General features: G+C 34.5%; 1 pseudogene; it reads left to right on the top strand.

The window, feature by feature from the left end:
* The first annotated feature begins 258 nt into the window (after positions 1 to 258).
* LOC112658294 (60S ribosomal protein L7a-like) lies at positions 259 to 2,033 on the top strand (annotated as a pseudogene).
* The last annotated feature ends 21,523 nt before the right edge of the window (positions 2,034 to 23,556 follow it).

Genomic DNA, 23,556 nt, shown 5'->3' with positions numbered 1-23,556 from the left:
ACTTTCAGCAATGACTTTGCACTCAGCTAATTTTTGTACTTTGTGATTTAACATTCAGAAAGGGTCTGTCCTTGCTATTAGATTTTTATTTCACACCTCAAATCCTCCAATACTTGGGTTTATACTGCCTGACTTACTCAAGTTTCTTATTTCCCAGAATTGTTGTGCTGCAAGATTCTTCCTTCTTTACAATGGTCTATCTCTTCACTGAGTTATCCTCTGTCTTCAAGTCTTCCTTGTCCTTGACTAATTTAAATTATGAAACAAATCCGCAACACTTCAAAGGAATCTTTTCACATCAGCCAAGATTGTTCACCAGCCAAGAAAGCCTTGGGGCAACCAGGTTACCTATTAAATCTTGATGAAGATCAGTGAGATCTAGAATTTGCTTCCTTCTGTTGGGTAACTTATAAATGTAGCAATAATATTGTGTATCCTAAATTCATTACTAGTTATGGGCATATTACATATTTTATTTTGGAATGTGTTGTATACTCATTTACAGAAAAAGAATTCCAAAGCCTGCCATCAAATCCTCCTCTATGTCACTTGACATAGAGGCACTAAAAACAATTGCAACAGCTGGATATATCCTACGATCAAGAGCCATACACTTTATATAGAAACTGAGAATTTAAAAAGTTTAAAACAGTTAAATAGAAACTGAGAATTTAAAAAGTTTAAAACAGTTAAATCAACCAACCTTAAAATAAGTTAAAAATAAATAGTTGCTTAAACTGTCAACCAAAATCATGATTTCTATTAGAGAAAGACAGTATGAGGAAGTTTGATCTGTGAACCTAACTTAAAGAAACCCATCTGTTAATGATATCAATCAAAAGTAGTACAAATACCATATGATTACACTCATAAATAGAATGTGGAAAAAAAGAATATATAAACAAAAAGCAAAATCATAACTAAAAATACAGAGAACAAACTGATGGTTGCCAGAGCAGAGAAGGGCATTGGGCAAAACAGGGAAAGGGGAAAGGGCCTCCAGTTATGAGTTAGTCATGGGAATAAAAAGCAGAGCATAAAGCATACAGTCAATGATAATGTAATAGTGCTGTAATGGGACAGATGGCAGCTATACTTGTGAACATAGCATAGTGTACGAATTTGTCAAATCACTAAGTCGTACACCTGATACTAATGTAGCATTTCATATCAACTATATTCAAATAAGAAAAATTTTTTAAAAAATCAAAGTAGATGGCTCCAGCCATCCAGGGTGGTGGAAGGAAGGAAGGCTTAGGGGAAAAAAGTAGCCCCCAGCCCTGCTGTCATGGAGAAGCAGGAGGTTAAGAAAGTGGTCAATCCCCTGTTTGAGAAAAGGCCCAAGAATTTTGGCATCAGACAGAATTTCTGGCCCAAAAGGGACCTCGTCCACTTTGTCAAATGGCCCCTTTACATCTGGCTGCAGTGGCAAAGGGCTATTCTCTCTATATATCAAAAAGTGCCTCCTGAGATGACCAGTTCTCCAAGGTCCTAGACCACCAAACAGCTACTCAACTGCTTACGCTGGCCCACAAATACAGACCAGAGACCAAGCAGGTGAAGAAGCAGAGATTGTTGCTCCAGGCTGAAAAGAAAGCTGCCAGCAAAGGGGATGTCCCCACTAAGAGGCTGCCTGTCCTTCGAGCTAGGGTTAATAGTGTCACCACCTTGGTGGAAAATGAGCAGCTCAGCTGGTAGTGATTGCACATGTTGTGGATCTCAATGAGCTGGCTGTCTTCCTGCCTGTCCTATGTCATAAGGTGGGAGTTCCCTACTGCATTATCAAGGAGAAGGCCAAACAGGGGTGTCTGGTCCACAGGAAGATCTGCACCATTATCATTTTCACACAGCTTAACTTGGAAGACAAAGGAACTCTGGCTAGGTAGGTAGAAACCATCAGGACCAAATACAATGACGGATACAATGAGATCTGCCATCACTGGGGAGGCAATGTCCTAAATCCAAAGACAGCAGCTCAAATTGCCAAGGAGGAAAAGGCAACGGCTAAAGAACTGGCTACCAAACTGGGCTAATTGTGTGTTGTTGAATTTTCTGTACATAAAAGTCATAAAAAGTTCTCTTTGAAAAAAATCAAAGTGGGACAAAAAAGATGCATTTTGTGTGTGTGTGTGTGTGTGTGTGTGTGTGAGTGCAGATAAACCGAGATTGCTTATTTGAAATAGATGTGTTTCTAGTTATTCTTTGAAAATTTCTTTTAGTTCAATTTTCAAAAATGAGTAACAAAAATGTGTAAGATATATCTGGACAATCTCTAATTTTATGATCTTTGTTTTTTGAAAGATTATAATATACTACTTCAATATATATATTATCTATCTATCTATATAGTCTCCTTGAGGGTCTTTTTTACTCTGTCCATCTCTTAGCCTCTTCATATAGTGCTATTTTTTCTAAGTAGATATTCACTAATTTACGTTGAAATATAATGGATGCTAATAATTTCTCTCTTTTTAAAGATTTTATTTATTTGTTCATGAGAGAGAGAGAGAGAGAGAGAGAGGCACAGGCAGAGGGAGAAGCAAGCTCCATGCAGGGAGCCCGACGTGGGACTCGATCCCAGGACTCCAGGATCCACCCAGGGCTGAAGGTGGTGCTAAACTGCTGGGCCATCGGGGCTGCCTCTGAAAGGAGGAATTTTAACCAAGGTTGCTGTAAGAGAGAGAAACTTAAGAGAGGATAATGAGAAAAAGATATCATTCATTTGTTCAAAGATACTTGAGAGCCTACTCTTTGCTGATGCTCCCCTAAGCACAATGAGGGATGGAAAAAAAGATGATCTGGACTTCAAGTGGCTTATCAACAATTAAAGATTTTAGGCATACATATGAGATATACTAGACACTAGGTAGGAAGAAAAAGGTATAAGAGTGACAATTGAAACATTTGAGACTTAAAGAGAGGTAGAGATCACTTCCATTTGAGAATGTTCTAGAGACTGCTCATAAACAGTGATGATAATTAGCATAGCTAAGTTAATAATTATCTAAATGGGTTGCAGGGAAAATAGAGTGGCAGTGGTCAAAACTGATTCTCTGGGTCCTGTCAGAATCTTACTAAAATTTTTTCAGGAGAAATAGGACAGGGAGCCTATGACTAAAATGCACCTTGCTTATGTGGCTCTGATTTGCAAATTAATCAATCTAACAATCTGATCACTGTGATTCCTAGGAGTTTTGTATTAGTTTTATTTAGCAATTTTATGTTTATAGATTGTCAATTTTTTTAATTTTTAAAAAAGCTCTTATTTCTAAATTATGTAGCCTTTGTGCCAAAAATTTGAAACATTCAGGTTGCTCAGTTATGGCTACCAAATAGCTACTATGAAACAACTACCACAAAATCAAAGGGTCTGTGATAAAATATTTAGCTAGAAATTTAAAAGCCTAGTTAATATTTAACCCAAAAACTTATATAATAAAAACGGTGATAATGAATATGACTCATGATAACCATTAGAGTTGTATAAAATTAAATTAACGATGGTTTTAAAACATGAAATGATCATTTCAAGGGAAGAAAATTAGTTTTGTGTGACCATATGCTACAAATTGAGAATAGATTTAGAAACCATCAAAAAGCACCAAAATAATATGGAGACAAAATATCTTCTTGTATTTGACTATTATCAAACACTCAGAGATCCTCCACTGCCTAAGGGTGATCCCCTTCTCACATTTCTCAGCACAGGATGCAAGCCCTCCCCAACACTCTTGTCCCTGCTTGCTTTTCTAGTGTCCTACTTACTCAATCCCTGCTTTGGCAAAGCTACTTTCTTTTCTTAAAAACTGCTAAGGGCTTTCCCATATCTTGATGTTTGTTGCTAGAGTATGAACCCTTTTCCACATCTCTGGATAAAGCCTATTGAGGTCCGATAAACATTATTTTTTTCATGAAGTAAAATAGTCTCAGCGATAGCCTTAAATTTGACTAGACATTGTCAAGTCTACAGCCTTAAACTTGACTAGACATTGGGCAAATTTATAGAGAGCAGCTCCCACACTGGGAACAGTGTGGACAACATCTCAAACCATGGAATCCTTAGAAAACTCAACTTACCAGGTATACTTGATTCTTGAAATGATTCTTTCAAAGATCATGAAAAGATCAGGAGGAAAGTTAGGAAGATGGAATAAAGAAGAACAGAGAAACTAAGCTAGCTCACGGTGTGTGGGGGTGAGGTGGCGGGGGTGGAAGGCATGGAAGGAGAACAAGGATGCAAGGAGTTACCAGGACTCCTATTGAGGGATGCTGTAAATTTAGAATTGATTCCAACAGAGATCAGTATTTTTCACGTTTGCTTGTCCATTCTTTTTTATTACATCATTATTGAGATATTATTCACACAGAGATAATTCACATACCACCAAATTCATCCATTTGAAGTATATACTTTAACATTTTTTGGTATATTCACACACATATGAAACCATTGCCATAGTCAATTTTACAGCATTATTTTCTTTATCTCAAAAAGAAACTCCTTATCCTTTAACTCCCACTCTCCTGTATTCTCATCCCCACAGACCTAAGCAAGTACTAATCTACTTTCTGTTCTATAGATTTGCCTATTAAAAACATTTCATACAAACAAAATCATACTATTTGGTCTTGTGCTACCACCTGTTACTGTTTTATTCCATTTAGCATAATGTTGCATCAGGGGTCAAGTAATAGACAGAAGCCATTAGCAATTAGCAAGTAGCAAATGGATAATCTCACTGGAAGTGGTAGGCAAGAGACCAGTTCCTAAAAAGGTCCACCCTCGCAGGAGAACAAACTTGTTAGAGTTAAGCAAGATGTGAGGAGTAGGCTTGCTGCCCAAGAAGGACTTCGACACTTAAACGAATAAACAAAATGCTGGTCTACTTACATAGACTAGGCCAATAAAGACAGAGGCAGAGGGGTTTCTCCTGACATCCAAAATAGGAGGCCTGTGGCAGTGAAACAAACTACTGACCAACTCAATTATTCCATTCCCTTCCCTCCTTATTTTCTCATAATAATTAAGCAAATAAACAGTAAAAACAAAGATCAACACAGAAGGCTTGCTTTAGTATTATAAACTCTCAATATGATTATCATCATGAGAAATTCAACCACCTCGCAAAAGACTTTTTTCATGAGGCAAGAATGATTTATCTAATTTGGAGAAGATGTATATATTTTTTATAACATCTGTTCATTGTTTATATGTTAATAAATGTTCATAACTCTGAATCTGTTCCTGCCAAAAAATATTCAAAGTTCTTAAATGAAAATTTGAAATAATGAAAGTATATATTGACTTACCAGATTCCAACTGATTTTCAAAATATTGTAGGATATTTACGTTGTTCAGGATGTTTTATTATTACTGTTAATTTGAAAATTAGAAACCTTACATTATTATGAGTTATTCCAAATTTACAATGCTTTTATTTTACTCTAAGGTATTAGAAACTAAAATCAGTAGTAATTATCTGATAAATATAAATGGACTTTGGTATTGCAAAGTGTTTTGCTGTATAAAGTTTTCAATTTTCTAATCCAACAACCTATTTTTTTTTCCTTTTTTTTTCCTCTAAGTTTTCAATTTTCTAATCCAACAACCTATTTTTTTTTCCTCTATTTTTTTTCCTCCAGTGTGGAGGAGGGTCTACAACCACAGGCAGCTCATGTTACTCTTCTGATTAATATATGATAATACATAAAAAATTTTAATTTGACAATTTTTAAAGGTTCTATACACTAAGCTTATTATTATTTTAATGAGTCTTATATTGAGATATAATTCATATGTCAAACTTCACCCCTTTAAATTGTTCAATTGAATGACTTTTAGTATATTCATACAATTGCACAATAATTACACTTTATTTGCTTTTCCCTAAAAACTAATGATAGTAAGAAACTTTTCATTTGCTTCTTGGCCATTTATATAGTATCTTCTTGGGAGATGTCTATTCAAACACCTTGCCCATTTTTTAGCTGGGTTATTAATATTTCATTGTTGAATTGTGAGAGTTCTTTATATATTCTGATTAATCCCTCAATAGCTATATGACTTACAAATTTTTTCTCCAGTTATGTGGGTTATCTTTTCAATTACTTTATAGTATCCTTTGGATCACAAATGTTTTAATGTTGATGAATTCCAATATATCTACTTTTTGTTTTGTCAGTGTAAATTGGTGTAGTATCTATGAAACCATTGCCTAATCCAAGACCACAAAGATTTATTCCAATGTTTTCTTCAAAGAGCTCATAGCCCGATCTCTTACATTTAGGGCTATGATCAATTTTGAGTCCATTTTTGTGTATTATGAGGTAGGGGGAAGGTAAGGGTTCAAATTCATTCTTTTGCATACATATATTCAGTTGTTCCGGGACCATTTGTTGAAAAGATTATTCTTTTCTCATTCAATTATCTTGACACTCTTGCTTTGAAAGTCAATTGACCATAAATATAAAGGCTTATTTCTGGACTCTAAATTCTATGCTGTTGACTTATATTTCTATATTTATGTTAGTACCACACTGGCTTAATCACTGTAGCTTTATAATAAGTCTTGAAATGGAAATTGTGAGTCCTTTGACACTGTTCTTTTTCAAGATTGTTTCAGCTATTCTGGGTCCTTTGCATATCTACCTGAATTTTAAAGCTTATGACCAAAATTTAGAAGCTTTTTGTACATTCTTTGGGGTTCCCTCTGTAGATAATCATGCCATCTGCAAATAAAAACAGTTTTAGTTTTGGTTTGTGTATCTTGTATTTCATTTTTTTGCCTTACTGCACTGGCCAGAACGTCCAGTATTATGTTGAATGAGTGTGGTAACATGAACATCTTAGTTTCTTCCCAATTTAGGAGGAAAGCAACCATTCTCACCATTAAGTATAATGCTAGCTGTAGAGTTTTTTAAAATAGATATTCTTTATCAAGATGAGGAAATTCTCCTCTATGCCTTTTTTTTTTTTTTTTACTAAGAATTTGGTCATGAATATGTGTTGAATTTTGTCAAATGCTTTTATTGGATTGATTGATATGATCATGTGATTTTTCTTCCATTAATATGATAGATTACCTTGATTGGTTAATTCTTGAATATTGAAGCAGTCTTGCATATCTGGAATAAACCATTATTTTTGGTGAATAATTCTTATTACAAACTATTTTATTAATATTATATATTATATATTGATGAATTTTACTAATGTCAATTCTAAAATTATTATGCTGAAGCAGTATTAACACACTTAACAGAAAGTTTGCCAAAATGGCCCTTTGAATGACAATATTCTTTTGAATGTATAGATTATATTTTATATTTCAATCACCCCAATGTACCATATATTTTTCAAAAATAATTATTTTATATGTTGTCTTCTAAAAAATCACAGATTCTAAAAAAATAAAATAAAAAAAAATAAAATAAAATAAAAAATCACAGATTCTAAGCTCCCTGAGGACAGATTTTCGGCCTCCCAAATTTATGTCCTTCCCAATGCCTAACAACTTTATTCTTGATTGATAAGATGGCCAGAGTGTACTCACCAACAGACATCAGTACAATCTATACAGTGCTTTAGTGTATAATTCAGGAATCAGAGAGATGGCCCTCATAATGGAAATAACTTGATTTTGTTATGAGATTTACCTAATGATTTTGCATTATAAAACATAAAAACTCCCTTAAGGACAAAACCAAAGCATTTTTTTTAATGAAATGGTAATTGCATTTGCAAAATTGCTTTTGGATATTGAGATATACAAATGAATTCATGGAAAATCATGAAGTGATAGGTTTAATATTATGGTCCCAAGAGTTGTTATGATACAAGTAAAACTAATCAATTTAGATTATTCAGTTTAGTTATTATTTTCACTTCAGGGGAATTCCTGAATCATTAAACTTGGTAATTTCTATAGCACTATGGGTCTCTGATTACATTGCTCACCTAATGAAACAGTAAACAGATTACCAAATTGAAAGTCCCCAAGGGGAAAAAGGGTTAAAATATTCATCTCTTCAAATTACAAATCTTTTTTAAAAAAAGATTTTATTGATTTGAGAGAGAGAGAGCACACAAGGAGGCACAGGAGGAGAGGGAGAAGCTGACTCCCCACTGAGCAGAAAACCAAATGTAGAGCTCTTTGCAGGGCTCCACACAGGGCTCAATCCCAGGATTCTGAGATCATGACCTGAGCTAAAGGCAGACGCTTAACCAACTGAGCCACCCAGGCACCCCTCAAATTTCAATTCTTTAATCAAGAGTTTTAGCTATTTAAGGCTTAATGAAGTTTTATAATGTAACTAAATAAAGTATACAACCTGAAGGTTTTTTATATTTTGTTTTTAAAAACATAGCAATAGTTTTATGATATTTAGAAGTGAAGTTTTATACAGACACAAGATTTTTATATAAGTATGTATAAGCAAAATTCTTGAAGTTCGAGGAAAAAGCTGAAACTACAATTGTAAAATGAGTGCTTTCCCAATTTTCCATTTATGTTGTGTTCCCTTTGAGGAAGTGGACTTATATATCGTGAGTTCTTTCCTGACAATCACTCTATGCAACCCCTCCTGCAGGATGGGGTCTCTCTCCATTTGACAAGGACTGCATCATGACTCTGGGTAGAAGCTGACCTTATCAAAGTATTTCTCATTAAAGCATATCTTTTCAAGTCTGGTGATTGGCTAAGTGGTGGGTAAATTTCTGTGTATACAAAAGCTGACATGTGATTTTCAAGGTAGATAGGAGGAGGGTACTATGCAATTTGCAAAAGTACATCTAATAATACACTGTTATAATTGGGAAACAAATAATGTGAGCTTGAACTCAGTGCCAACTGCAGAAAGTTAAACTCTATAAAATCTTCCTAATCAAGGGGGCTGATGGTTTTAAAAAGGCTGAGAAATTAAATCATTTAAAAAGAAGCTCTTTAACTGTAGTAGTTTGCTTATTCTTTGATCACACTGATCAACTCTACTTATTCTGTTATTGTTTGCTTTTTTATTTTTTATAGTTTACTCATCCCTATTTTCTTAGATTTAAGTATAATTAACATAGTGTTATATTAGTTTCAGGTGTACAATATAATGATTCAACAATTCTATATATTACTCAGTGCTCATCACAGTAAGTGTACTCTTAATCCCCTTCATCAATTTTACCCATCCCTCCACCCACCTCCTCTCCAGCAACCATCAACTTGTCCTCTGTATTTAAGAGTCTGTTTTTTTGTCCCTTTTTTCTGTTTGTTCATTTGTTTTCTTAAATTCCATATATAAGAGAAATCATATGGTATTTATCTTTGTCTGTCTGACTTATTTTACTTAACCTTATATCCTCTAGGTCCATCCATGTCATTACAAATGGTGAGATCTCATTCTTTTTTATGGTTGAGAAATATTGCATTGTTTGTGTGTGTGTGTGTGTGTGTATAAATATCTCATCTTCTTTACCCATTCATCTATTGGTGGACACTGGGTTGCTTTCACATCTTGGCTATTGTAAATAACACTGCAATAAATATAGGGGTGCAAAAATCTTTTTGAATTAGTGTTTTCATTTTCTTTAGGTAATTCTCAGGAGTAGAACTACTGGTTCATATGGTAATTCTATTTTAAATTTTCAAGGAACCTCCAAATTATTTTCCACAGTGACTGTACAAATTATCATTCCCATCAACAGTGAGCAAGGGTTATTCTGTCTTCTTTGAGAAAAATGTCTATTTGGGTCCTCTGCCCATTTTTAAATGAAATTATTTGTGGGTTTTTTTTTTTTTTTGGTGTCAAGTTAAGTTCTTTATGTATTTTGGATATTAATCCCTAGTCATATATATCATTTGCAAGTATCTTCTCCCATTCAGTAGGTTGCCTTATTGTTTTGTTGATGGTTTCCTTCACTGTTCAAAAGCTTTTCATTTTGATACAGTCCCAATAGTTTATATTTGCTTTTGTCCCCATTGCATAAGGAGATATATCTAGAAAAATATCTCTAAGGCCAACATCTGAAGAGATTACTGCCTGTTTTCATCTAGAAGTTTTGTGCTTTCAGATCTCATATTTAGGTTCTTAATCTATTTTGAGTTTATTTTTGTGTATAGTGAAAGAAAGTGGTCCAGACTCATCCTTTTGCATTCAGCAATCCCTTTTCCAGCACTATTTATTGCAGAGACTGTCTTTTCCCCATTGATATTCTTGCCTCTGTCAAGGACTAATTACCATACAACTGTGGGTTTAGTTCTGGGCTCTCTATTCTTTTCCATTGAGTTATGTGTCTATTTTTGTGCCAGTAACATACTGTCTTGATTATATCAGCTTTGTAGTATATCTTGAAATTTGAATTGTGATATCTCTAGCTTTGTTCTTTCTCAATACTTGTTTTATTTAACTCACAAATGTGAAATACCAGTACAGATAATCCATATATATTTATTTTAGTTTGTTAATAATTTGAAAATATATTCTGAAAATAAAAAAGTATGCATAATACTCTTCATTCTTTTTTGTAGTAATGAGTTAAAGTACTCTCCTAAAGAATAGGACAATGAGAATTAGGAGAGTGAATAGATTCTTCCTTAAATGTGTAAGAAACACTATTATTGCTATTATCATTACTTGTGGAGTGTATACCACATTCCATTTGTGTACCACAGAGTCTGTAGTAGTATACCCACTGAAAATCCAGACTTTCTCCTTGGAGTCCAATCCTGTGGTTCAACCACTTCTATTTGATATTTATGTATAAAACAATACTATCGCACCTATGTTTCTACTTATTTTTTAAAAGATTTTATTTATTTGAGAGAGAGAGTACACACGAGCAGGGTGGAGGAGCAGAGGAAGAGGGAGAAGCACACTCCTTGCTGAGCAGGGGGCCCAATGACAGGACTTGATCCCAGGGTCCTGGGATCATGACATGAGCCAAAGGCAGATGCTTAACCAACTGAGCAACCCATGTGCCTTTTAAATCACTGAAGCTAAATCTATGACCGGACACAAGAGTATTGCTCAAGATAAGACATTTTGAATATATACATGTTAATTTCAGGCTCAACTAAACTTTTTCTTTAAACCATTAAACCCTATACTTTATTTTCTCTAACTACATATAGAAAAAAAAATTTTAAGAACATATATTGAAGCCAACTAAACCATATTATTCTCAAAGGTTTGTTTTATATGAGGATATATTTTAAGGAGATATTTGATTTTTTTTTGTTTAACTCCTCCAGAGGACATTAGCATTCACTCCTTATATCTGGTATCACAGCACACATCAGTTTTTTAACTGAACCAGGGCTTTAGTTTATGTTATAAACTGCTGAATATGATCAATTTGGCATACAGTACATGTTTCACATTATTTGAAGTAAATTCTTGTTTCAAAAACTTTAGCTTGTAATCTTATCTCCTGAAGCCCCATTTTTAGGTAAATAGTACAATTTTTATTTACCCTGGAGAAATAGGACTCCAAGAAGACCTTGTAGTAAAAGCTCAATAAATATTTGAAGTTGAAATGATTCAAAATCAATTATCCCTTTTAGGAAAACTGGTAATCCGGAAGACTTTTACTTCTTTGAACCAAGAAAAATAAGAACTCAGGTACTAGATCACCCAACCTTTGCCTGATTCTTTGTGGTCAGTGTTTAACAGCCTAATATGTAATTCCTGGATAGTACACATTCCCAAGGACTCCACAGTCTAGACCAAGAGAATTCAAGTAAACCAAATCACAGCTCAGCATGCTGTGTGCTGTGTGCTGTTCAGTCAGAATTATCAGTCAGGGAGGGCTTCTGAGAGTAGGTGACTGACCCTTAAGTTATTGTACTGTGGAAAACAGAAGTGGGAGTGCAGGATGAATTCATTTAGGGAGGTGTTCCTGCCAGGAGCCACAGTTTATACGCTATCTTAGAGACACAGGTAAAAAAGGTTTGCTCAAGGAACTCCAGATAATTCATATGGAGAGAAAAAGATGGGATGGCAAAATAGATGGGGAGCAATGAAAGATAAGAATTCAATTTGCCACTTTAAGGAGTTTGGAATTGATCCTTAAGGTGATGAAAATCGTTTAAGATTTGTAAGTGGAGGGATGACAAAATCTGATTGGCACAGTCTGAGGAGGGCCCTAAATTGTTCCCCATGTGGAACAGAATGAGAGCCAATGAGCCAATGAGGAAGCAAAGCAGTTTAGATCTTTGCTGTGAAATATTAATAGTAGGCTTTAAGTATTTAAATACTTAAATTTAATTTAAGTATTAAATTTAAATTAAATACCACATCTCTTTCCCAGTGCTAACATATTCAGCTGCCTTTCTCCATGACCCAAACCCTGGCTTGCTGTGGTTCTGTCATGTCATTTATTAATACTAGGCAGGATGCACTTGCTGGTCTCATGAAGATACTAATGAAGACTGTGCAAAAGTGTTTCCTGGGAGGAAGAGTCTACCTTATGATGTCAGGCAATCTGAATCAGATCTTGGCTCTGTCAGTTTTAGTGCTGTGTCCTTGTGGAACCCCTAAAGACTCTGAACTGTGCTTTCCTTATCTCAAAAATAAAATCCAAAATAACTACCTAGCAAGGTTATGAGAATTGAAAATTATTTATGTAAGGCCTCTAGAAAAGAGTAAGCCCTCACTGAGCACTACACATATTTATTATTAAAGAAAAAAATGGCATGAGCAAATTTCACATTTTCTAGTTGCTCTTTCAAAGACAAACAGACATTGGCCGGAGCTCCCAGTAGAGGACTGGGGCCTGGAACTTTCCTGTCACTCTGATTCCAGGTTATTAATGCTTCTAGGCAGCTAAGCAGCTGCACTGCTCTAGAAACCTATGCAAAAGAGTCTTGGTTTTAACTATGTAATCAACCTGACAAGGCCACGGCTGAAATAAATGTGAACACCATGGCCAGGTGGCCTTGGGGATTGTGGAGTGCAATTAAGCTCCTCATTTCCACTCACAGAATGCTCCAAGAGAGAAGTAGTTGCCTTGTCACTGGCTGAATTTGGTTCTGGATATTAATTCCAAATAGCATTTGTGCTCCCTAAGTATGGTCCTGATCAGAGCCACTTCCAGAGAACAGAGAACATGAAATGGACACTGCCTGAAGCACTGATTCTCCCAGCAAACCTTGCAGAAATATCGAAGAATGCAGGCGAGCAGAATAGTTTAGAAGAGAACCTGGCACCTCTCTCCTATTTTCATATGAATATAATGATACAGCCCACACCATTTCTGAATGTAATGAGGATGTAATCCACAGTTTAAGCAGAAAAACCTGGTTAGAGAGCAAATAGGGAAAATTTTATCTTGACAGCACAGCACAAGAGATTTGGGTGAAGGTATAAAACCAGAGAAGGAAGAATGTCTAAGTAACTGGCTTCCAATTCACATTCATTTAGTACTTTTTCCCCCCTTCCTGTCCCTAAAAGCAGGAAAATCAGAAAAATCTTCCCCTTTGTAGCTACAGCTGGCATTTTTGCAGTGATCATTAGTAGGACATGTTGGCAGTGAAAAACATGTTCAGTTTTTTCCAGAGCAGACTGTCATGTGCCAAAAGCAAGTAGGAATAGAAATAGTAACACCAATATTGTTATTACTGTACCAGGAGTCAGCGAGCTCTTCTGTGTTTATAGCTTTCCTAAGTCAAACCCGGTATCCTCATCATGCCTGACCTGTCAGCACCCTTGTGAATGGTGAAGAGGGTTAGGGGAAGAGACTGAAGAGGTGTAGAGGAGAAGAAGCAAAATTGTCAGAGTATGAGCAGCCAGCCTGACTTAGCAGCCTAAGGCTCTTTTTACTTCTTTTATTGCAGGAGAAGCTTGAAAATTAAGCTTATTTTAATGGAATTATTAATTAGTAGAAAATTTTCAGGAAGCAATTGGCCATATTTACCTATCAATAGCCTTTTAAAAAATGTCAGATATTTGATACAGAACATAATTTCTAAGAATATACCCTAAGAATAAATCATTTAAAATGCAAAAACTTTGAAGTATAAAAGTGCTTATTATAGAGAGATTATAATAAAAAGAAAGTATTTTGAATAAACAGCAATCAACTGTTGATTATTGTCATTATCCACATTGAATATATTCAACTATTAAAAGAATTTTGTAAAACTTTAAGTGAAAATACTTGTTTAAATTCTTTTTCTTATGTCAAAGAAAAGAGATCCACTCAAGTAAGAGGGAATTCCCCCTCCTTACTTGTAATACATATGAAGTGAAACTAGCGTGGAAAAAGCTATTAGGAATTGGGGTGACTCTTGGAAGAGTGATAAGAATCAAAAGTCAGAATGATGGCTGATGACACATTAAAAAATCAGAAGAGATGCCTGCTCTCTCCATGATAGTATTGTTAGGAGTATAACCAATGCAATTTAACAAGAGGGGAAAAAACAAGCAGAATAAATATTGTTAAGTGGGTAACACAATTATTATTATTTAAGTACAATACTATTTTACATTTGCAAATTATAGGGAATCATTCTAGAAAGTAATGAAGCAATAAGAGGATTTGGGAAATTAAAAAACTAAAAAAATCATCAGAATATACAATAAAAATCAGAAAAGATAAATTATCTAAGAATAAACGTTTGAAGAAAGCATAGAAAGTGGATTCAGTTATTATGAATGGGTCCTGACCATAACAGAAGGGAATGAGCTGAGAAGCCAGTATAGCTTGAGCTGAGCATGAGAGGTTGAGAATGAAAAAGGAAGCTGGAGGCTTAAAGTTGAGGCATAACATGTGGGGTTTTGTAAATCATGATTTATATTTTTTTTCTCTGTTAAGGCAATGAAAAATTTCTGGAGTTTGATAGGAGACCACAGTATTTGCACTCTACAAGGATATTCTAGCTGCAAATATGGAAACCATTTTGAAATGAGCCACATAGATGAGTATGATAAGTTTTGGGTGGAGATATATTAGGTTAGTAATTACAATAGTAAGAAATCCAGAGGAGAGATGCTAGTAGTTTAGACTAGGGTGATGGTAGTAAGGACAAAAAACTAGAATAAGCTAGAGATGTTTAGGAAATAAGAATAATAGTGAATGGAACGTGGGATTGAGGTGCTCAGGTGACTTCTGAGTTTCTGAATTGCAGAATTATATAGATGGGACACCATTTGGGTGAAAAAGGAGACCCTGGAAAAATATATAACTCAGAGTGCATGTAGTTAAAACTCAAAATCTTTTCTTCTCAAAACTCTTCTCTAATGTAAGTTCTTTTTTTTTTTTTTAAAAAAGACTTTTTCTTTATTCATTTGAGGGAGAGAGAGAGAGAGAGAGAGAGAGCAGGCACCAGCGAGAGCATAGCAGGGGGAGGGGGGAGGGCTAGAGGGAGCAGGATGCTCATGTGGGGCTATATCCCAGGACCCTGGAATCATGAGTTAGATCCTAGGACCCCAGGATCACGACCTGAGCCAAAGGCAGATGCTTAACCAACAGCCTTCCAGGCACCCTACCTAACATAAGTTTTAGTAGTCTATTTGAAACTCAGAAAACTCGGGAATGATTTTTTAATTCTCTTTTTTCTTTTACTCTCTTAAGACATGGGCTAACACTGTCCAAAGGGGGACTGTTAAAGGACAATAAAAGAATTAATATGAATTATAAATGCATTTTAAGCATATGAAAATACTAACGTCAAATATAAAGCTTTTATTTGGTGAAAGTATAAGCAGTAATCTAACCATGCCTTCCTCTGGAGAAGTACACTGAGAATTGATAAGGAAATTAAATTTTAGTTTTCCTTAAGTATGATTTGAATGTTTTCTATGATTTTATATTTTTGATACAGTAAGAAGAGAAAAAGAAAGATTAAAAAATCATCTGGGAAAAAAATAGAGATGCTGTTTTTGTTTCAAATAAAAGAAAGAGGAAGAGGAATGTCAAATAGTAATCAATTCTGGTCAGAAGACAAGCAAGGCAAAGTCCAGAAAGTGCTCCCTGCATTTAGAAATGTGGAGGTTGTCAGTGACCTTGTGAAGGTCAGAGGTAGGGTTGTGTGGAGAACACCAGGCAGCAACAGTTTGCAGAGTGTCACATAATGAAGTGAAGACTGAAGTGTTTTGACAAATTGGCTGGCAGATAAAGTAAACGATTGGCGGTAGCTAAAGAAGACTGTGAAGTCTAGAAATTTGCTGTGGTGGTCTATTTTGAATGAGAAAGCTATCAAGACATTACATATTATAATGAAAAGAAAAGTATTAAATAATTAAAAATGATATGAAATATATCAAAACAAAAAAAAATTTTTGCTTACAAGTTGTGATTTGGAGCAATTTCAAAACCTTAAATAAAACAATAGGAATTTTATAAGTTTACTCTAGTAAACAAAGATTTGTTTTATACTCAGAAAAATAAGGACCGTGAACTTCATTTTATAAAAGAAACAAAAGAATTCTGGCCACCAGAGTGCAGTTCTCTGGGCATGAGCTGAGATGCTAGAATCTAAGTCATTTGTACAGCATCTTGTCCTGATGGCTACTTCTGCTCAGAAGTGTGATTACTCTAAGAATTTCATACTGCAAGAAGCTAGAAAATTAAAAGGTTGTAAAATAATGTTTAAATGGAAGATAAATATTAAAAGATAATGAGGATTTCTAGTTTTAGATATGATGGAGTAGACAGTTTACCCTATTCCTCTCTGCCTCTTACAACCATAAACCCTAGATGAAAAACATGAAATAAACATCAGAAGATTCTAAAAAAAAAGAAGGGAGCATTTATAAGGACTTTGGGATTCAAGGAATGGCCTGGTGAATTTTGTTTTTTTTTTCTGCCTCTTATATATATCCCATCCTGGTCACAGGCTGGAAAGAACAGCAAGTACAGGCAAAAGCCATGAGCAAACAAATATAAGAAAATAAGAAGCCTGGCCTCGTTAGCCAAAGGACCTGGAAGGGAGTGGCCACGTAGGGCATAACCTTTTGGACAACACCAGACACACCTCAGAAAAAAGCTGTGCCTTCTTTAACCTGTCATTTGTGGTAAATGACACCAGGATTATGTGAGCAGAGATCAGAGTGTGACCATAACTCAGCAGAAATAACATGGCTCCCCCTCGTGGGGTGTAAGTGTCTGCAGAGACTGTGTGCTTGCATGTGCAGGGTCTAGCCTGGTTTCACTGATCAACATCATCTAAAAATAATAAAAGATAACTTCTTACACCAAAGACCAGGAAAATCTCAAGTTGAATGAGAGGACATATCCACCAGATACAATGTCAAGATGGCATAGATATTGGAATTATTTGACCAGGATTTTAAAGCAGCTGTTGTAAAAAAAAAAAAAAAAAAAAAAAAGAAAGAAAGAAAGAAAAAGTTTCAGTGAATAATTAGGAATGCTCTAGGGAAAAAATGAAAAAGAAATAGAAATTTTTCTGCAAAGAAATAGAAGATACAAAGAAGAAACAAATGGAAATTTTAGAACTGAAAACACAATGGAAAGAAAATATGCAATAAAGATTTCCACTTCCAATTTGTGGAATAGCTGGGGATGACCAAAATTCTCACCCAGAACAATTAGAAAAATTAGACAAAACCACAAAAACATCTATTGGAAGGCATCAGTGAGATACCAATGGAACATAGGACCTAACAAACTAGAGTGCCAGGGAGGAGAAAAACACATTGAGGTAAACATTATATTCTTTAGTACTTTTCCACTTGAGATATTCGCTAATTTTTTAAGTTGAAAACAGAAAAGTAGAAAGAGGCTTCTAACATAGGAACTGAAGATGAGCTGCTGGCAGCTTCCCAAGACTGGGGAGGCAAAACCTGGAGTTCAGGGCTACTGAGGCAGGCAGGGAAATTATTCCACAGAGAATCACAACACATGAAGGGAGTATGGAAAGATGAGCAGAGCTCTTGCAAAAATCATAAAACTAGAGAGACAAAAATTGGACTTCAGAGACCACAAAGGAAGAGAGGAGTCTCCTCCTGATAAATACCCAAGATTTCCAGGTAAGACTCAGGATACTATCATAGGAGTAAGAAAAAATTAGAGTAGATCTTACAAAACTGCATCAATTCCAGTCCAGGTTCCTGCACTCTAACTGCCTGTGAGATAGTAAAATAAATCCTCTCCAGAAGAATTAAACAGCAGCCAAAGCCCTCATATTTTTCATCCATATTATTCAACCTTCAATCAAATGCTTTTAGGAATGCCAGGAGACAAGACAAAATGTTAAAAGCCAAGATAAAAGGGAGGCAATAAAAACAGATGCACAGGTGATCAAAAAATTGAAGTTATCCGAGAAGGCCTTTAAAGTAAGTGTAATTAAAATGCTCAGAAAAATAGATGGAAAGATGAAGAATTTCACCGTGATATCGGCATCTATTACAAAATCCAATCAAATCTACAAAATAATTTTAAAAATTAATCAAATGCAATTGTTAAATTTTTAGAAACAAATAGATTTAATGAAAGATTATATATAGCAGAAGAGAGGAATAACAAACTATTAGATAGGTCAATAGAAAGCACCCAGATTAAAACAAAGTAAAAAATAGGGAACATTTTAAAAACAGCATGAGAAACATGTGAGGCACATAGTATTAGTTTGTGAACCACTGAAGTCCCAGAAGGAGAGTAGACAGCTAATAATGGCAGAAGCAATATATAGAGATAGAGTGATCAAAAAATGTTAAAAATAAAAAAAATTCCAAATGATGAAATATATGAACTGCAAATTCAAGAATCTCTACATATTCCAAGATAGATGGATGGATGAATGGATAGATGATAGATAAATAGAGAGATCACAATATGTGCACTATAATTGAACTTCTGAAAATCAAAGACAAGGATAGAATCTTTGAAGCAGCTAAAGAGAAACAGCATATTATCTTCAAATGAGCAACAGTAATACTGAAAGCTAACTTTTCAACAGACATAATATCAGCCAGAAAAAAATAGAATCATATCTTCAAAGGGATTAAAGAAAATAACTGATTCCTTAGAATTCTACATGCTACAAAAAAAAATTCTCAAAAAATAAAAACAAAACTGAAAAATAACTAAGAAAACTCTTCTACAATAGAACTCATCTAAAATAAAGATGAAAGCCAACTCTTTATGCAAAAGAAAAACGTACCCAACTGAAAACTTGATTCAGTGTAAAAGGGAGCTAAAAGCAATGGAAACATTAAATGTGTGGGTAAATCTAAACCAATGTATTATCTATATAGCAACGTTATTAAGATCTGTGTGATTTAAATTATACATAGAATAAAAATGCATAGCAAACAGCCCAAAAGTTGGGAAAGAGTCAAAAAAGTTAAAATGATCTAAGATTTTTGTGTTATGTTAAAAGCAATAAAATACCAATTTTTATTGTACTTTGATAATTTCAATAGTCTCTAACTATTAAAGGATAATAAAAAAATATATATAGAGGATCACTGGGTGGCTCAGTGGTTTAGCACCTGCCTTCCGCCCAGGGCATGATCCTGGAGACCAGGGATCGAGTCCCGCATCGGGCTCTCTGCATGGAGCCTGCTTCTCCCTTTGCCTGTGTCTCTGCCTCTCTCTCTCTCTGTGTCTCTTATGAATAAATAAAATCTTTTTTAAAAGTATAACTAACGAGCTAGTAAAGTAGAAAAAATGAATAATAAAAATATTTGACTCAGAAGAAAAAGAAAATGGAGGATAAAGAAGAATGAGAACAAGTAGAAAAAGAAAGGAAACAAATAGAACTGGTGGTGGAAAAAAATAGTAAGATAGTAAATTTACACTCAAATATAACTGTGATTACATTTAAATTAAGGAGCTAAATATTCTGAATAGAATACAAAGTGTACCAACCTATTTTTTAAATGAGTATAATGGTAATCAAATTTTGAAGGAAAATATAGAAACCCTAAGCAAAAGAAAATTGGTATATTTATATTAATTTCAGACCAAGTAAGCTTTAAGGCAAAATCTTTAGTAAATATAAAGAAGTCTATTTCGTCGTGGTAAATTATTCAATCGATAGGGAAGTTATGATAATTATAAATTTGTATGCATATTACGATCTAGCCTCAATATAAATAATGGGGATATGACTAAATTCTAAAAAAGAAAAAAATAGACAAGAGTATACTTGGAAGATTCAATACATTATATAATACCGTTATATGTGTTATTCGTCTCCCAACTCTTTTCTTACAGTCTTTTAAAGTCTCAATTTAAATTTTATTTTCTAAACTGTTTTAAAGTTTTCTGTTTTGCCTTAAAATGTATGCATTTTATCTCACATTTCATGTTTTTATTATACAATATTATGTAATAACATATTTATTCTATAAATTAATAAACCTGTAATTTAATTAATGCTTAACTTCCTTCACCTAAAGTAAAATTGATGCTGTATCAGGTTTTCCCCTGAAAACTTGAAAACTCAGGACGTATGTGTACCTCAGTTCATAGAGCCTAGCCTTACAGTACTCTCATTTCGAAAGCTGGTTGGGAAACTCAAAAGCCAAAGAAGGATAGTATTTGGTAAGACAAGTCTGATGACGACTTAACCTGAGGAACCCTTTACCTGACTACTTCTTCCAGAAAAGGGATATGCCTACAGATAATTCCTGGGTACAATAAAGAATATCAAGTGCCAAAGGTGAGGGTGTTGCTGGGGACAGGTTGATATTGTTATATCAAATATAGTTATGAGGCTTCATGAGGATAAAAGACTCTGAGCTTTCACCTTCTTTAACACTGATCATTCTATGTATCTTCTTATTCTTTCAATTGTTCCTTTGACTACGTCCCCTAAACTTATCTGTTCTTTCAACCTAGACATTTGCTCCTTGCCTCTTGCTCTCCACATTTTCCCATAATATCTTGCCTCCATGCTGTTAATGCTGCTGTCCTGGTGTCTGCATTGTCAAGAGGCTTGTACTGCAAACTTTAATCCCCAGGAAATACGTGCATGACAGTCACTGATTATTTGATTAGGTCAGTCAAATGAGTGACAAACGGATACCAGGGAAGGCAGCTGGGTATATAACAAGTACTCCAGAATACACTAAGATGAAACGATCTTATTCTTTATTTAAGGGATGAGGAAAGTGGAGAAATCATTCAGTGAAATTGAGATGTAGCACATTTTAATGTAGATGAATGTTGTCTATCTGTTCAATCAACCCATTTCCTTATTTACCCTCTGTGTAAGCTATATGAAGAAGTACAAATACATGATTGTTAACCATCTGCATACACTAGAATAAATTATTAGTGAAACTTGAAAATAAAAACGCATCTGTGATTATAAAAAGTTTTTATTTCTTACTTTACATTTTTTTTACAAGATCACTAAAAGTCACTTAGGAAGACACTTCTTGTTTTTATAAGCTATTCCCTGGTGTCACTGCACTATGGTCTAACTTTTTTGATACAGGAAATGAAAGTTTCTATTGTAAAAGCAAGCTTGTGATGTTCTGCAACCCACTGGCCATGACAGAGTGTTCTAGAAAGTTTATCACCCCCCCCCTTTTTAAGCAGTTAATCAATACCTTACAAATATCATGCAAATAAATATGTTAGTTAAAGAACATACACTGAGAAGAACAAAATTTTGTATAAAATTCATTGTAATGTGCAAATGTATACAACTCTTAAAAGTAAGTAAAGGCAGTCTAGAATTCCCAATTCTGTGAATTCTTGAAATATTCATTTTTGATTTGCATCTACTCATTATTTGGGGGAGGAGCTCTAAAATACCAAAGACATAAATCCTAGCAAAGAATGATCAAAGTAACCAATGATAATCTTCAACTCATCTCATTTTCTGTGATAAGTTGAAATAAAGAAAAATGTTTGAAAGAAACTGATTTATGAATCGGTTTTCATATAATGTGGAATCCAAAATCCAAAAGATTAAAGAAACTGTAAGGCAATCCTTGAGCTTTCCTAAGCAGAGAAACTCAATTCTCACTAGAAAACTGCGTTAATTCCTGGAGTCCCAAAAGTTAGCTGTATTTAGGAGCTGCCTCCACCACAGACAGCAGTGGTAACCAAACAGATTTAATAATCTTAGGCATTTCTCCCTCCTAACTCCCAAATGTCTGTGCCAATAATTTCAAAATTTAGTATGCAAATCTCTTAAATTTTGCTTCTACTTTGTTGTAGTTCCAAATCAGAGCTACGGATTTAAGACCACTCCTTCCACTTCCGATCTAGATTTCTACAAAGGGCAGGTCTCAGATAATAATCACTGCAAAGGTCCAAATATTACCATGACTGGTTTCTTTTTTTCTCTTTGGAAAACTCAATTTTTGAACTTAAATAACTAGAACTGCCATAATTAATGAAACCTTTGACTATACCAACTCCTACTGAGCTCTCCTTTCCATGGATTATATCAACAAAACTGAAGAAGTAGGTATGTGTTAGTGGGGAGAAAACTAGGGAGAGTAGCCATGAGTTTTAAAAACTTACTTTATTGCACTGTACCATAAGTCACCCATGAAAAAGAAGTTTGATCATTGTACACTTCACAAAGTGAAAATGAACTTTGAGATCCCCCATAATATCTAACTCAGTAGTTTTTGGGTGGAGCCCAGAGATATTTTTTCAAAAATCTCTTCAAGTGATTTGGATTCCTACAAAGTTTAAGAACAGTTAAAGTAGTCAGAATGGCTGGATATAGCAGAATTTTTAAACATACATTTTGAATGGGTGTTCAAATCTTCTACTGCTTTTTCCTTCCAGCAGCATCTTGAAAGAAAAGTTATTGTTTGAGGCCTCTGACTCTATCTATTAGAACAAGTTAAGGAAGAATTCCCAGGAACCTGTTATATCTTAAGATTCTAGCATTTACAGCAGCCTGACAGGCAATGCAGAGCTAAAATTATCCTTGGGGTGCAGGTTGGAGAAATAGTTCACCAGTTTTCTTCTTTTGGACTATTTTTAAGAATATCACCTTTTATAATAGAGTAACTATTATCATTCAGAAAGATGATTAAGACCATCTGCAGAAATTAGTCTTAGCCTTTAAAGCTTAGATTGATCTCTCTCCCTTACTTCTCTGAGTCCTGGAAACACTGATCAATATAAAACAATTTGCCATCCCAAATATAGTAGTATATTTTCCTTGTATGATTTTAAATCCAAGGTATATCTATATTCATCATTTTATGTATGAGAAGTATAAGAAAAATAGATCTTTGTCCATAACATTAACTGCTTTGATCCTCTGGTTTTAAAGCATTGGTTGGCTTAAGTCTCTCTTGCTTGGGGATACTAAGGCTCTCTCTCATGAATAGAAATCTAGTCAAATAAGAGCCTCTGATCATGTGGTCCAAATATCCAAATCTGATGTCAACTTAGTGTGCTGACCTTGATCACTGTCACATATCATGGGTTCTTGGTGACTTCTTCTTTGCTGTTTTTTTCAGAAATGTCTCTTTTAAAAATCTTTTTTTCTGCAGTTAATTTCTCTTTATAGAGATTTTATGTTGAATATTTTTCATCATTTGATAGCTTCCTCATTTTTATGCTGGGAACTTGAAATGTGTGTCAAGAATCTGAAGTCCTAAAATCTTCAGACACTATTC

The sequence above is a fragment of the Canis lupus genome, chromosome 12 (assembly GCF_003254725.2).
Source record: "Canis lupus dingo isolate Sandy chromosome 12, ASM325472v2, whole genome shotgun sequence".
NCBI lineage: Eukaryota > Metazoa > Chordata > Mammalia > Carnivora > Canidae > Canis > Canis lupus.
The sequence above is the reverse complement of the archived record's forward strand: the minus strand, read 5'-3'. Positions and strand labels throughout refer to the sequence as shown.